The following is an 11,977-nucleotide window of genomic DNA, read 5'->3' on the forward strand; positions in this document are numbered from 1 at the left end:
TCTCCCCCTCCCTCACCGTGCTGTCGTCCCCAGTGCCCTTGGCCGTCTGGTGCTCCATGTCTGTCTGGTCTGTCTGCTCTGTGAGACCCACACCACAAAGTCGGGGCGCAGGGAACCTCAGCATCCAGCTACAGGGTGCATGGGGATGGAGCAGCCAGGGCCAGACCAGGCAAACCAAGGGGCGGGGCAGCTTCCCCCGGACCACCCAGGGGTCCCTGCTAGCAGCAGCTGGGCCCTCTCTCCCCAGCCCTGCTGCACGCACACACATGTGGCTCTGGGCCCAGTGCTGCTCCTGCGCCAGGAACCCCGGGCTCCGCCTCCCTCTCTTCACCCCTGCTCTCCGCCATGGTTCTCTTCTTCCCTGGCTGCCTGGGATTTGGCTTCTGCTTGTTTCTGGCTCCATTCAGAGTGGGCTCCACGCTCCCGGCCTGCTGGCTGTGGTCTCTGTGTCTCCCCAGACACCCTCATCGACTTGGTCTCGCTCCAGTTCCTGTCTCCATCCTGCCGTGGACAGCCAGAGTCTGGATCCTGGGGCTGTGCCCACGCCCACCTCGGGCTGCCGCCGGGGGCTCCTGCTCGTTGGAGGGCTGCCTGGAGCAGTGCCAGTTCTGACCCCGCACCTCGCTTCATGGGCTCCCCGGGGGTCTGGGGCGGCAGCTCGGGGAGGGTGAGGCAGCTTGTTTGGTGTTCTTCCCTTGATGAAGGTCGTCGGCATTGCCGGCCTTCTCATCAAAGTCAAATGAGTTTCGGGAGAAAGGCATTGGTAGTTAGCATGATGCTATCCAGCGCAATCCAGGAGCCAACACTGACATGGCCTCGGGGCAGAAGGCTGGGACAGCCTTGGAGAGAGCTGCCTCCTAATTAGGTGGAAAATTTCAGGCCATCAGGAGAAGCCTTGAGCTCCCACACTGCAGCAGCTGTACCCGTCTTTGCCCAACTCCACCCCTGGTTTCCCAGGCTCAGCCATGGTGTGGGTGGGAACGAGATCCCCCAGCCCCGTCCCTCGCCCTCCTACCTGCACGTCCTCCCGTGGGTTCTGCTTTCTGCAGGCGTCAGTTCTGTGCCCGCCCCACCCTGCAGGCATCAGTTCTGTGCCCCCACCCTGCAGGCATCAGTTCTGTCCCCACCCCACCCTGCAGGCATCAGTTCTGTGCCCGCCCCCACCCTGCAGGTGTCAGTTCTGTGCCCGCCCCACCCTGCAGGCATCAGTTCTGTGCCCCCACCCTGCAGGTGTCAGTTCTGTGCCCGCCCCCACCCTGCAAGCATCAGTTCTGTCCCCACCCCACCCTGCAGGCCTCAGTCCTGTGCCCACCCCACCCTGCAGGCGTCAGTTCTGTGACCCCCCCACCCTGCAGGCGTCAGTTCTGTGCCCCCCCCACCCTGCAGGTGTCAGTTCTGTGCCCCCCCCACCCTGCAGGCGTCAGTTCTGTGCCCCCCCCCCAGATGTCAGTTCTGTGCCCGCCCCACCCTGCAGGTGTCAGTTCTGTGCCCGCCCCCACCCTGCAGGCGTCAGTTCTGTGCCCATCCCACCCTGCAGGTGTCAGTTCTGTGACCCCCCCACCCTGCAGGTGTCAGTCCTGTGCCCGCCCCCACCCTGCAGGCGTCAGTTCTGTGCCCCCCCCACCCTGCAGGTGTCAGTTCTGTGCCCCCCCCACCCTGCAGGCGTCAGTTCTGTGCCCCCCCCCCCCAGATGTCAGTTCTGTGCCCGCCCCACCCTGCAGGTGTCAGTTCTGTGCCCGCCCCCACCCTGCAGGCGTCAGTTCTGTGCCCATCCCACCCTGCAGGTGTCAGTTCTGTGCCCACCCCACCCTGCAGGCGTCAGTTCTGTGCCCCCCCCACCCTGCAGGTGTCAGTTCTGTGCCCGCCCCACCCTGCAGGCCTCAGTCCTGTGCCCACCCCACCCTGCAGGCGTCAGTTCTGTGCCCCCACCTTGCAGGTGTCAGTTCTGTGCCCGCCCCCGCCCTGCACCTGCCGTCACCTGCAGCGGTTGTTAGTGGAAGTTCGCTGGCACTTGTGGAAGCAGTGACTGCAGTGACAATGACAAGCACCCTCAGTCCTTGTCACAGTCCAGGCCGCGTGCTATGGAGTCACCGCGTGTCAGCCTGAGCGCCATAACCCCCCACGGAGCGCCCACATGACCTGTTCGGCAAACAGTCACGGAGCTGTGCAGAGAAGAGAGCTTTGTCCAGTGCCCAACCTCTGTCCCGGCCAGAGTCCCTGTTCCTCACCCGTCCCCTGGACTGTCCCCATCAGAGTCCCTGTTCCTCACCCGTCCCCTGGACCACACCTGTCCCTCCAGGTGGTTGCTCTGTCTCCAGCTTTGTCCTCCAGCGCATGTCCCCTGGCAAAGTCATTCTGTCACCCCACGGCAGTGACTTCTCCCCTAAGACGTCGGATGCTTCTGAACCTTCTGGCCCTCTGAGCACTGCTCATGCTTCAGCCTCAAGGCCCACTTGTTTTATTTCCTCAAACATTTTATATATTTATTTTCTTTGGAAGGGACAGAGAGAGAGACAGAGATGGGAGGCGGGGTCGGGGGAGAGACACCTCCATCACTGGTTCAGTCTGCACACGCCCACAATACCCACCGCTGGTCCAGGCTTCAGCCAGGGGCCTGACCTCAAGCTGGGTGTCCCTGGAGGAGGCAGGGCCCTGACCACAGGTGCCATCGCCTCCTGCCTCCCAGGGGTGCGTCATCCCGAAGGTGGGACTGGAATGAGGCGGGGCTTGAGCCCTAGGCTCTGTGACGAGGGACGTGGGCATTCCAGCACTGTCTCTCTGTGCCCTACCCTGGCCCCAGACCCATCTGTACGCTCAACACTGAGGTAAGACCTCAAGAGCTTTTGCTTGTGAGGGTTGTTGTTGTTTTTAATATATTTAAATATTTACCATGTTATAAATAAAACAGTGGCATTTAAAATATTTTAAAAATTTTAAATAAAACCTTTTGTAGGTTAACATAAATAGCACCTTTTCATGAAAAAAAAAAAAAAGCAAGTCTGCTTCCCAAGACAAAACAAAAGAGCAGGGCACGCCCCCAGGGCCGGGAGTCAGAGAAGAAACTAGCTTTGTCACGGCTTCCTCAAGGACGCCGGAAAGGGCAGCTGGCATCTCCTTCAAGGGCACGGCGTGTGCGTCTGCACCGGATGGCTGGGTGCCGGCGCCGACCCAGGCAGCGGACGGCCAATGAGCACGGTCCTACCAACGATGGCGACAGCTCTGCGTTTGGGGTTCAAGCCTCCCATTTTGAGGACCGCTTTGGGGGACGGCTGGCCCAGCTCGACCAACCCCGAGCCCCCAAGTAGCCCCCGTGACTTCCCGACTTCCTCCCGCCACTCTCACCTGCCACGCGTCTGCCGCCCTTTGCTTTGCTCAGTGGCGCCGGGCTGAGGCCCTTCCCCCGCCACCGCTGGCCTCCAGGTCTGCCCTCGTCTGCTCACTCACATCTGGAACGGCCGCCCGGGTCTCCCCGGTCAGCTCGGGCGCTGCTGCATCCCAGCCGCCCACTGCCGAGTCTCGCAGCTCCCGCGCCTCAGTGGCCGTAGGTGCCGCCGGCCGCTTATTCGCTCGTGCACCTGCCGTTTGGAGAGAGCTTGGAGCGCGTCGTGGCTCCACACCGCATCAACGGAGGTGGCTTCCTGGAGGTGGCAGGTGCACGTCCAAGGCGCCACCCCAGATGGGCAGGTTTAATTCAGGCTTTCCAACTGATTAATTCAGCTTCAATTTCCCGTTAGCCCTGCACCTGAGAGGCCAGGTGAAGCGAGCATTGTTGATTAGCAACCGACACTTGGATGCCTGGGAGGACGGTGTCTCTGGCTCTGTTCTCCCGCTTTGGTTAGCGTCGAGTGAACTGTCAATGGCTTTGATGGGCGGCTTCCTCGTCTGCAGACGGAGCTCGGGTTAATGGAGACTCGTCCCATGTAAGTCGGGTGGTGAAGAACCCGCGGGAAAACCCACGGGAAAGAACCGGGAAGCACCGTGTGGACGCACGCTGACCTGAGAGGGCTCTGGGTGCTGACTGAGACACAGAGAGCACTGGGTGCTGACTGAGACCCAGAGAGCACTGGGTGCTGACTGAGACACAGAGAGCGCTGGGTGCTGACTGAGACACAGAGAGCGCTGGGTGCTGACTGAGAGTGCTGGGTGCTGACTGAGACACAGAGAGTGCTGGGTGCTGACTGAGACACAGAGAGCACTGGGTGCTGATTGAGACACAGAGAGCGCTGGGTGCTGACTGGGACACAGTGCTGGGTGCTGACTGAGACCGAGAGAGTGCTGGGTGCTGACTGAGACCGAGAGAGTGCTGGGTCCTGACTGAGACACAGAGAGCGCTGGGTGCTGACTGAGACACAGAGAGCGCTGGGTGCTGACCTGAGGGAAGGCTCTGGGTGCTGACTGAGAGTGCTGGGTGCTGACTGAGACACAGTGCTGGGTGCTCACTGGGACACAGCACTTAGTGCACCTGGACAGAACGAGGCGGGCTGCTGGTTGGAGGCCGGTCTGTCTCAGTGGACAGCGAGCAGGGTCCCTCCGACAGCAGTGCCATGAAAGGAGAGAAACTGCTGGAAAAATCGGAGTAATTTCCTGTAGTTAGCTCCCCACTTAGCTCGATAAATTCCCACATAAGCACATTGTTCATTATAAATAATATCACCATGGAGACGCAGCGATGATCCCACTACAGAGTGTTTATATGAATGCCTGTTAGCCGTATGCATTTAGCATTGTGTAGCAGATTCCTAAGCCTTCTGATGAACAAACCACCTCATGCTTATGTTCTCATTATTCTCCTCGTGGGCAAAATCTTGCAGAGCTGGGAAACAGTGGGAGAGCTCGGGGCTGATGGGACTCGTCCCATCACGTCGGCAAGCACAGCCGAGCTGGTGCTCCGGCCTGAGCGCCAGGGCGTTGTTCGTAAGGAGCAGGTGTCTGGAATTACCGCCTGTCTCTCTCTGAACTGGAGACAACTCTGCTTCCTTGGACGGCGCGCTGAAGCGTGCCTGTGACTTCGGCCCTTGGCCTGCACGCCGGGATCCGTGTCAGCTGACAGTGACGTCCCCAGAGCCGCGGGAGCCCAGAGGGTGACTCGCTTCGGTTCTTTCCGTTTGGTGTCTAGACGCAAACACGGCCGTGCGAGTGGCGAGGGAGGCGTGGAGCCGGACGCGCGAGGTCGCGCTTTCCTCGGTGGCGAATGAAGGTCCGAAGGGAGCGCCAGCGTGGCAGGCGGCGTTCGTCCTGAAGTAGACGAAACTCCAAGTGCCCTGTGATGCCGTAGACAGAGCGAACGGCCTTGCCGAAGGAAGAGAGAACCATGTGGCTGTCGTTATTTTCAAATGTGGCTTTTAACTCGCACAGGTTGGCTTTTAAAGCCACGTTGCTATTTGTCAAGGCACCATGTTATCATCGTACACGGATCCACCTCCAGCCTCAGAATGACTGAGTGTGGAGACCCCGACCCCTCTGGGCTGTCACGCAGCTCCCCGAGCAGCCACAGGGCGCGTGACGGCCACCCGCAGCCGAGTGTGGGCTGTCGTCGGAAGATTGCCTACGAACACCCTGGAAACGGGCCAGGTCTCAAGTCCACACCTGCGGGAAGTTCCCCAGAGCCTTTGGTGCGCAGAAATGAGGGGCCTGTCCAAAAACAGCACGGACCCCGGGCTGCCCGTGAGCTCCCCCGGGCCCGCGAGCTACGCGGAGGTGAGCGCCGGTGGCTGCATGCAGCTCAGGGCCAGGGAGTGAGGGTCTGCGGCCATCTGCGCTGCCACTCGCCCCACGCGCGGCTGCCGCCAGATTTATCCATCAGCGTGAAATCCAGCAACGGCTCGTCTCAGGCTGCCTGACTTGTGATCAACAGCCCACTCCTGGCGCATGCCGGCCGCCTCCCTGGTTATGCCAATACCTCCGAGCGAACGGAGCTTGATTTGTTATTGATTCCCGCATGCACCATCGGAGGCTGTGTCTCCTGCGCTGGGTTAAAGAGCCGAAGGTCGGGGCAGGGGAGAGGCTTGCCAGGACGGGGGGCTCGGGGCGGGGGCCCTTCCTCTTCGTCTGAGAAAGTGCTCCATCGATGCTGGCTGCACTTTACTGGTGCCGAAGAGAAGCAGGAGGAGCCGGTGACGGCGTCAGGAGAAATCTGGCCCTGCTGGGGGCCGCGTCAGGCGGTGCAGTGTTGGACACAGAAGCGTGTCCTGAAGCCCTTTTCTGTCTTACTCACAATTGGTATTGATTTTGCCTAAACTTATTTCATGGCAGACCGGGGCCCCCTCACTGAGAAGTGCCTGCTCTGAGCCGTGTGGGTGGGGTGTCGGGCAGCCCCGGGCAACTCACGGAGCCGATGCTGCTTTCTGGGACGCAGGCCATGGGACCTGTGTTCCGGGGACTCCTGGACGCCTGTCAGCGGAGATGGAGTCTTTGGGGTCTCTGGAAACGAGTCGTGTTGCAACACTGGAGACGAATGAGCAGATCTGCCGACCGCAGGAAACATGGAGGAAGCCGGCACCGCGTCTCATCAGCCGGCTCGCAGATGCACCTGTCGGCCGCAAGAGGGGCTTCCCTCCCTGGGGGCGGGGGTGAGCCTGGCAGCCCCTCCCTCGCCCTGTTCACCAAGCCTTCCCCTCATAGCCCTTCTGGCTGGTTAGACTGGCACTGGCTGCCGACAGATTTGTCTTCGTCTCTTACGTTTTTATTGAACAGATTTGTATGCCGTCTTCTAGTTTCCATTCACAAAAGAAAGTCCTGTTCATTGGAACAATTTTGCAAATTTGAACCAAGGATTCAATTTTTAAAAGAGATTTATTTTATTTACCTGAAAGGCAGAGTGACAGAGAGAAAGGAAGAGGCTGAGAGACGAAGGGGTCTTCCACCCACCAGTTCACTCCCCAAATGGCCACAACAGCCAGGGCCGGGCCAGGCTGAAGCCAGGAGCCAGGAGCTCCATCCAGGTCTCCCACACGTGTGGAGGGGCCCAACCACCTGGGCCACCTTCCACGGCTTTCCCAGGCGCATTAGCAGGAGCTGAATCTGAAGTGGAGCAGCTGGGACTCGAACTGGCGCCCTGCTATGTGATGCTGGTGTCGCAGGTGGCGGCTGAACCCACTGCACCACAGTGCCGGCCCCAGGGCTGAAAACGTTAATAAAAAAACGTCATTTGAGCAGGGAGATGTTGGAGTCTCAGCCCTGGTTTCACGGCGTGGGGCTCCGCGCGACCACCACAGCCACGTTCTCACTGGGTCGTGTCTCCCTCTCGCACCTGGGGAGCCGTGGACAGGTGGTACAGCTGAGCGCATCGTATGGGGCGGCCAGATCCAAAACAGAACACTCCGGTCCTGGGAGATTTTCCTGTTAAAGACCCACAGGATGTGCTGGGCTCATACATTTTAAAAATTCATTCATGGGGCGTCAGGGTTTCAACGTAGATCCCGAAGCTGCAGCCATGTGAAGAAACGGGATTTTGAAACTCAGCTGCACCATGTGTGCGCGTGCAGGTTCAGGAGCCTGTATCCCGGTTCTCAGAGCTCCTGGACCTGCCAAGCCCGAGCCTGCCTTCCCGGCAGCCGCCCTGCAAGCCCCCCCGCATGGCAGGCTCTCCCCACAGAGCGCGAGGGAGGGAGCGCCCCGGGAAGCCCAGGCCCCGCCTGGTGGTGTGGGGCCCGCAGCGAGGCACAGAGGAGCAGAAGCTCATGGGCTCACCCAGAGGCCGCAGGGGCGTTGGTGCTCGCTGCAGCCTGGCACTCACGAGACGCCCAGTGTGCCGACAGCAAAGGATCAGTGAGAAGCAAACCCAGCTCAGGGGCCGGTGCTGTGGTGTGGCAGTTAAAGCCGCTGCCTGCAGTGCCGGCATCCCATATGGGCGCCAGTTCGAGTCCCGGCTGCTCCTCTTCCAGGCCAGCTCTCTGCTGTGGCCAGGAGTGCAGTGGAGGATGGCCCAAGTGCTTGGGCCCTGCACCCCATGGGAGACCAGGAGAAGCACCTGGCTCCTGCCATCGGATCAGCACAGCTCCAGCCATTGCAGCCAACTGGGGAGTGAAGCAGCAGATGGAAGACCTCTCTCTCTCTCTCTCTCTCTCTCTGTAACTCTGACTTTCAAATAAATAAATAAATCTTTAAAAAAAAAAAACCGGCTCATCTTCCTGTTAGCTCCTGGACTGTTTCTGCCTGGCGCAGAGAGGACGAATCCCGGGGCCTCGCCCTCAGGGTGGGGCTGCGCCCTCTCTGGCGCCCGCTGCTTTCTGTTGCGGACAGAGCCTGGGGCCCTCGAAGACGCTGGGGACCCTCCTGAAAGGCGAGGGCAGCGTTTGAAGATTTAACTCTTTCCGTCTGTTCCCTCCTTGTGGTGTGGACGCAGGAGGAACACGGGCTGACGTGGACGCAGTCTCATCTGATGCCAGTGACACTGCGACCGTCTGGCAGCCCTCTGGGTGTCCGTCTGCAAAGTAAGACGTGGGGGTCACCGCGGTGCTGTCGCAGGGCCACCGCGCAGAGCGAAACTGGCTTCCTTCCCCCACAGCCCACCGGCGGAGGAAAAGGCCCAGGCTTTTCTAGACGGAAAGGTGATTAAGTGACAACCCTGGCGCGACTGGTGCGGGTTGTCCGGTTTTGCTTTGAATAAGGCAATTGCAGTAGGAGTTATTAAAGTGACTGGGGGCAGTTTGAACACAGCTGGTGCTGAGGACGAACGCGTGACCGGTCAAGACTGGTGATAGACTGTGGTCTGCACACATCCCGCAGCACCAGGCCAGGTGGAATGTCCTGCTGCCGTAATTTACTTTCAAAACGCTTAAGCAAATGCATTCGAAGCCAACACGGCTGAATCATCGAGCCAAGGTGGCCTCTTCTGCTCGTCTCTCTTCTTTAACATGTCCACAATGGAAGGTTCAAAAGCGCCAGTCGACACCAGCTTCCTCTCCTGGCCTCAGAAGCTGCAGGTGCAGCTGGGATGTATTTGTTGGTCTCTCTCCTCCTCCCAGGAAAGGAGGAGGGAGAAGATGCGCGTGGTCTGTGCCCTCCAGGCCGCGGTTCTGATGCTGACACGCGGGTCGGCGGCAGGGCGTCCAGCTCGCCGTAACCTGCTCCGTACTTTGTGCGGCCCTGGAAGTGGGGGCTGACCGTCTCCAAACCCGGGTTATGAGCAGGGCTGATCACTCCCATCTGACCTGTGCACGCTCTAGATACAAATACGCACCCCCTGCAGGTGCACAGGGAGGCCCAGCTCAGAGCTTACATCTTTAAAGTCACTCGGGGGCTGCTGGGTCCCTCTCAGTGGCTTCTGCCCGGGAGGCCGGGAGCAGCGTCCCGTGGTCTCCTCCTGAAAGACTGAGATCCGCCATCAGCACGGCTTGCACCAGGCGCCCCTGTGTGCCGTTGGCCCCCGTTAGCTTCGCCGCCTCCTCCACCGTCCTGAGCTCTGCCTCGGAAAGGTAGCTTTGCAGCGCACGACGCTGACGGTGCCACTCAGTTGGGAGCAAACAGGATGGAGAAGCAGGTGCAGGCCCCCCTCCTGGTTCCTGATGTGTGGGGTGCGGCCAGCTGTGGGTGGAGGCGTCAGCTCCCCAGCCTCCCCCGACCTCTCCCGGCTGGCATTCAGCTGCACGCACAGGCACGGCGATGCTTATGCGTCTGAGCCTCTGAGCTCCCAGGAGGCTACCGCGCAGTGTTACTGTGGCCCTGGAACGGTGCTGGGGAGGCTATGCACGGGGTGCACAGCGTGAACCACTCAGCCGTCCCCCTAACGAGCTGTCTGCTGCGGCTCTGAAGATAAAGGCACTTGAACAGAAGGCAGGGGACCGGCAGGCAGGCAGGGCCCGCCCGGACTCCCGACGAGGGCGTGCGCTTGCTCGGGACTGGTGACCGGCAGGCAGGTGTGCCCCTTTGGGAGCCCAGGTGAGTGGTTCCGAGAACCTCAGCACGGGGTGCACGGTGGGTGGTGTGAGTGTTTTTCTGCCCACGTAGGGTTTTCCCTTTCTTACCGCCTTCTGTGTGAAATCCCGCCTCCCGCAGCGTCCTGGGAGGCGGAGTCCAGGCCGAGTCCACTTCCAGGGGCCTGTGGTGGGCAGGAACGAATGCAGTGCAGAGAGGTCCCCTCCTGGAGCTGCACTTGACCGTGGGTCCGAGCGACCGCCCCGTAAGACCTCCTCTCTCTCGGTCAGACGTAGCCACTGCGCGTGGGAGGAATGGTCCCCCAGGTGACCCCTACGCCCCGGGAAACACATCCTCCTACAGGGATTCTGTGGTGGGAACGTGGCCCCGGGCCCCTCCCGCGGCCCCATCCTAGGTGTCCTGTGGACCCCACCTCGGCTCCACTTCTCATGAGGGTGGCATTGGGCACACCGGAGCCCGGAGCCCAGGTGCGCACAGCAAGACTGGCCAGGGAGAGCCTCTGCCGGTACCCCCTGCCCTCACGGGCTGTAGACATTGCCCAGAGCCTCCTCGCGCTCCTGGGCGCGCTCTCGCGTCAGGGCCAGGCCTGTGGGTGGCTGCCTTGCAGAGGCCAGACATTCGGGTGCTGGAAACGAAGCCGCAGGCAGACAGAGCACAGTGGGGCCGTAGCAGAGATGGCCGCCGGCCACGTCCACGGTCAGGTCCAGCTGTGTCCGGGGCATCCTGCAGCACAGCCCTGGACCCTCTGAGGCTCCAGGAAGCCGCTGCCCTCGGTGGAGTGACCTGAGAGTGGGCTCTGCCGCGGCCACCGAAGGTGTCCCGAGACACACAGGTTTTCCGGGGTGAGGGGCTCCTCTCCCGGCAGAATCTCAGTGCCAGGTATGGCTGTCGGGGAAGGCTTAGACCAGGGTGCCATGCGCATCGCCCAGCGGCAGCCACTACGAGAGCCCTGGTGTCCTCTGCTCTGCCCGCTGGGCGTCCCGGGGTGGGGGGGCCGTTTGCCTCCTCCTGCAGCTGGGGCCTGCTCGGGGGCACTGGGCAGAGTCGGGAGCCTGAGCCTTCGCCGGCCTCTGGGTGCCCCAGGCTTCGGCTGCACTGCCCGCCTGAGTCTTGTGGGCGCTCACTCGCCCTGTGTTCACTGAGATGAGGCGAGGAGCTGGGAGCAGACGGTGATGCGGGGCTGCTCTGCTCTGGCCCCGGGGAGCTCACAGTCCAGTCGCGAGTCCCGTGGAGCCGGCAGGACACACAGGCGATGACTGTGAGGACCGACGAGAAGGTCAGAGGGCATGGATGAGACCGGGGGACACTGCCTCTGGGGGGGTCCCAGCGAGAACTCGCAGGGGAGGGGGCCCCCAGCTGAGGCACGGGGAAGGGAGACGCCATTCCCAGCAGACGGAGCGCAGGTGCGATGGCTGGGCCGAGCCGGAGGGACAGGGAGCGCGGCGAGCTTGCTGGCAGGTCTGGGATTTGCCAGACGGGGAGGAGGTGGGCGGGGCCAGACTCTAGGGTTCTGGTGTGTGGGGGGAGGGGGAGGGAGTGCAGTGGGAATGTTCCAGAAGCCGGTCAGCAGTGGCGTGTGCAGGGCACATGGGGAGGCCCTGGTTCTGCAGCCCCTGCCCTGTGCAATCCCACGGCCTCTGTCGCCGGGACGCGCACACCACCTCACTTCCCGGGCCGAGCGGCTCTGAGTGTCCCCGGCTTTGTGCACAGGAGGTTGCGTCTCCCGAAGGCGTGTGCAGTGGGGGGGTCTGAAGGGCCTGTGTCTGAGGGCTCACACGTGTGTGTGTGTGTGTGAGAGTAGGTTATACACGTGTAGTGTGAGGGCTCACACGTGTGTGTGTAGGTGTGAGTAGGTTATACACGTGTAGTGTGAGGGCTCACATGTGTGTGTGTGAGAGTAGGTTATACACGTGTAGTGTGAGGGCTCACACATGTGTGTGTGTGTGTGTGTGCAAGACAAGACCTTTCATTGATTAAGGGCTAATGAAAGCCAGATCCATGCCCTACAGGAATTCTATCAATTTTCCCCCCAAAATCCTGCAACTGTGCCCCCTTGTGAAGTGGGGAGATGGACTGGAAGATGCAAAGCCGTCCTCCAGGT

The sequence above is a fragment of the Oryctolagus cuniculus genome, chromosome 11, assembly GCF_051225735.1.
Source record: "Oryctolagus cuniculus isolate XC-2025 breed Fujian yellow rabbit chromosome 11, ASM5122573v1, whole genome shotgun sequence".
NCBI classification, from domain to species: domain Eukaryota; kingdom Metazoa; phylum Chordata; class Mammalia; order Lagomorpha; family Leporidae; genus Oryctolagus; species Oryctolagus cuniculus.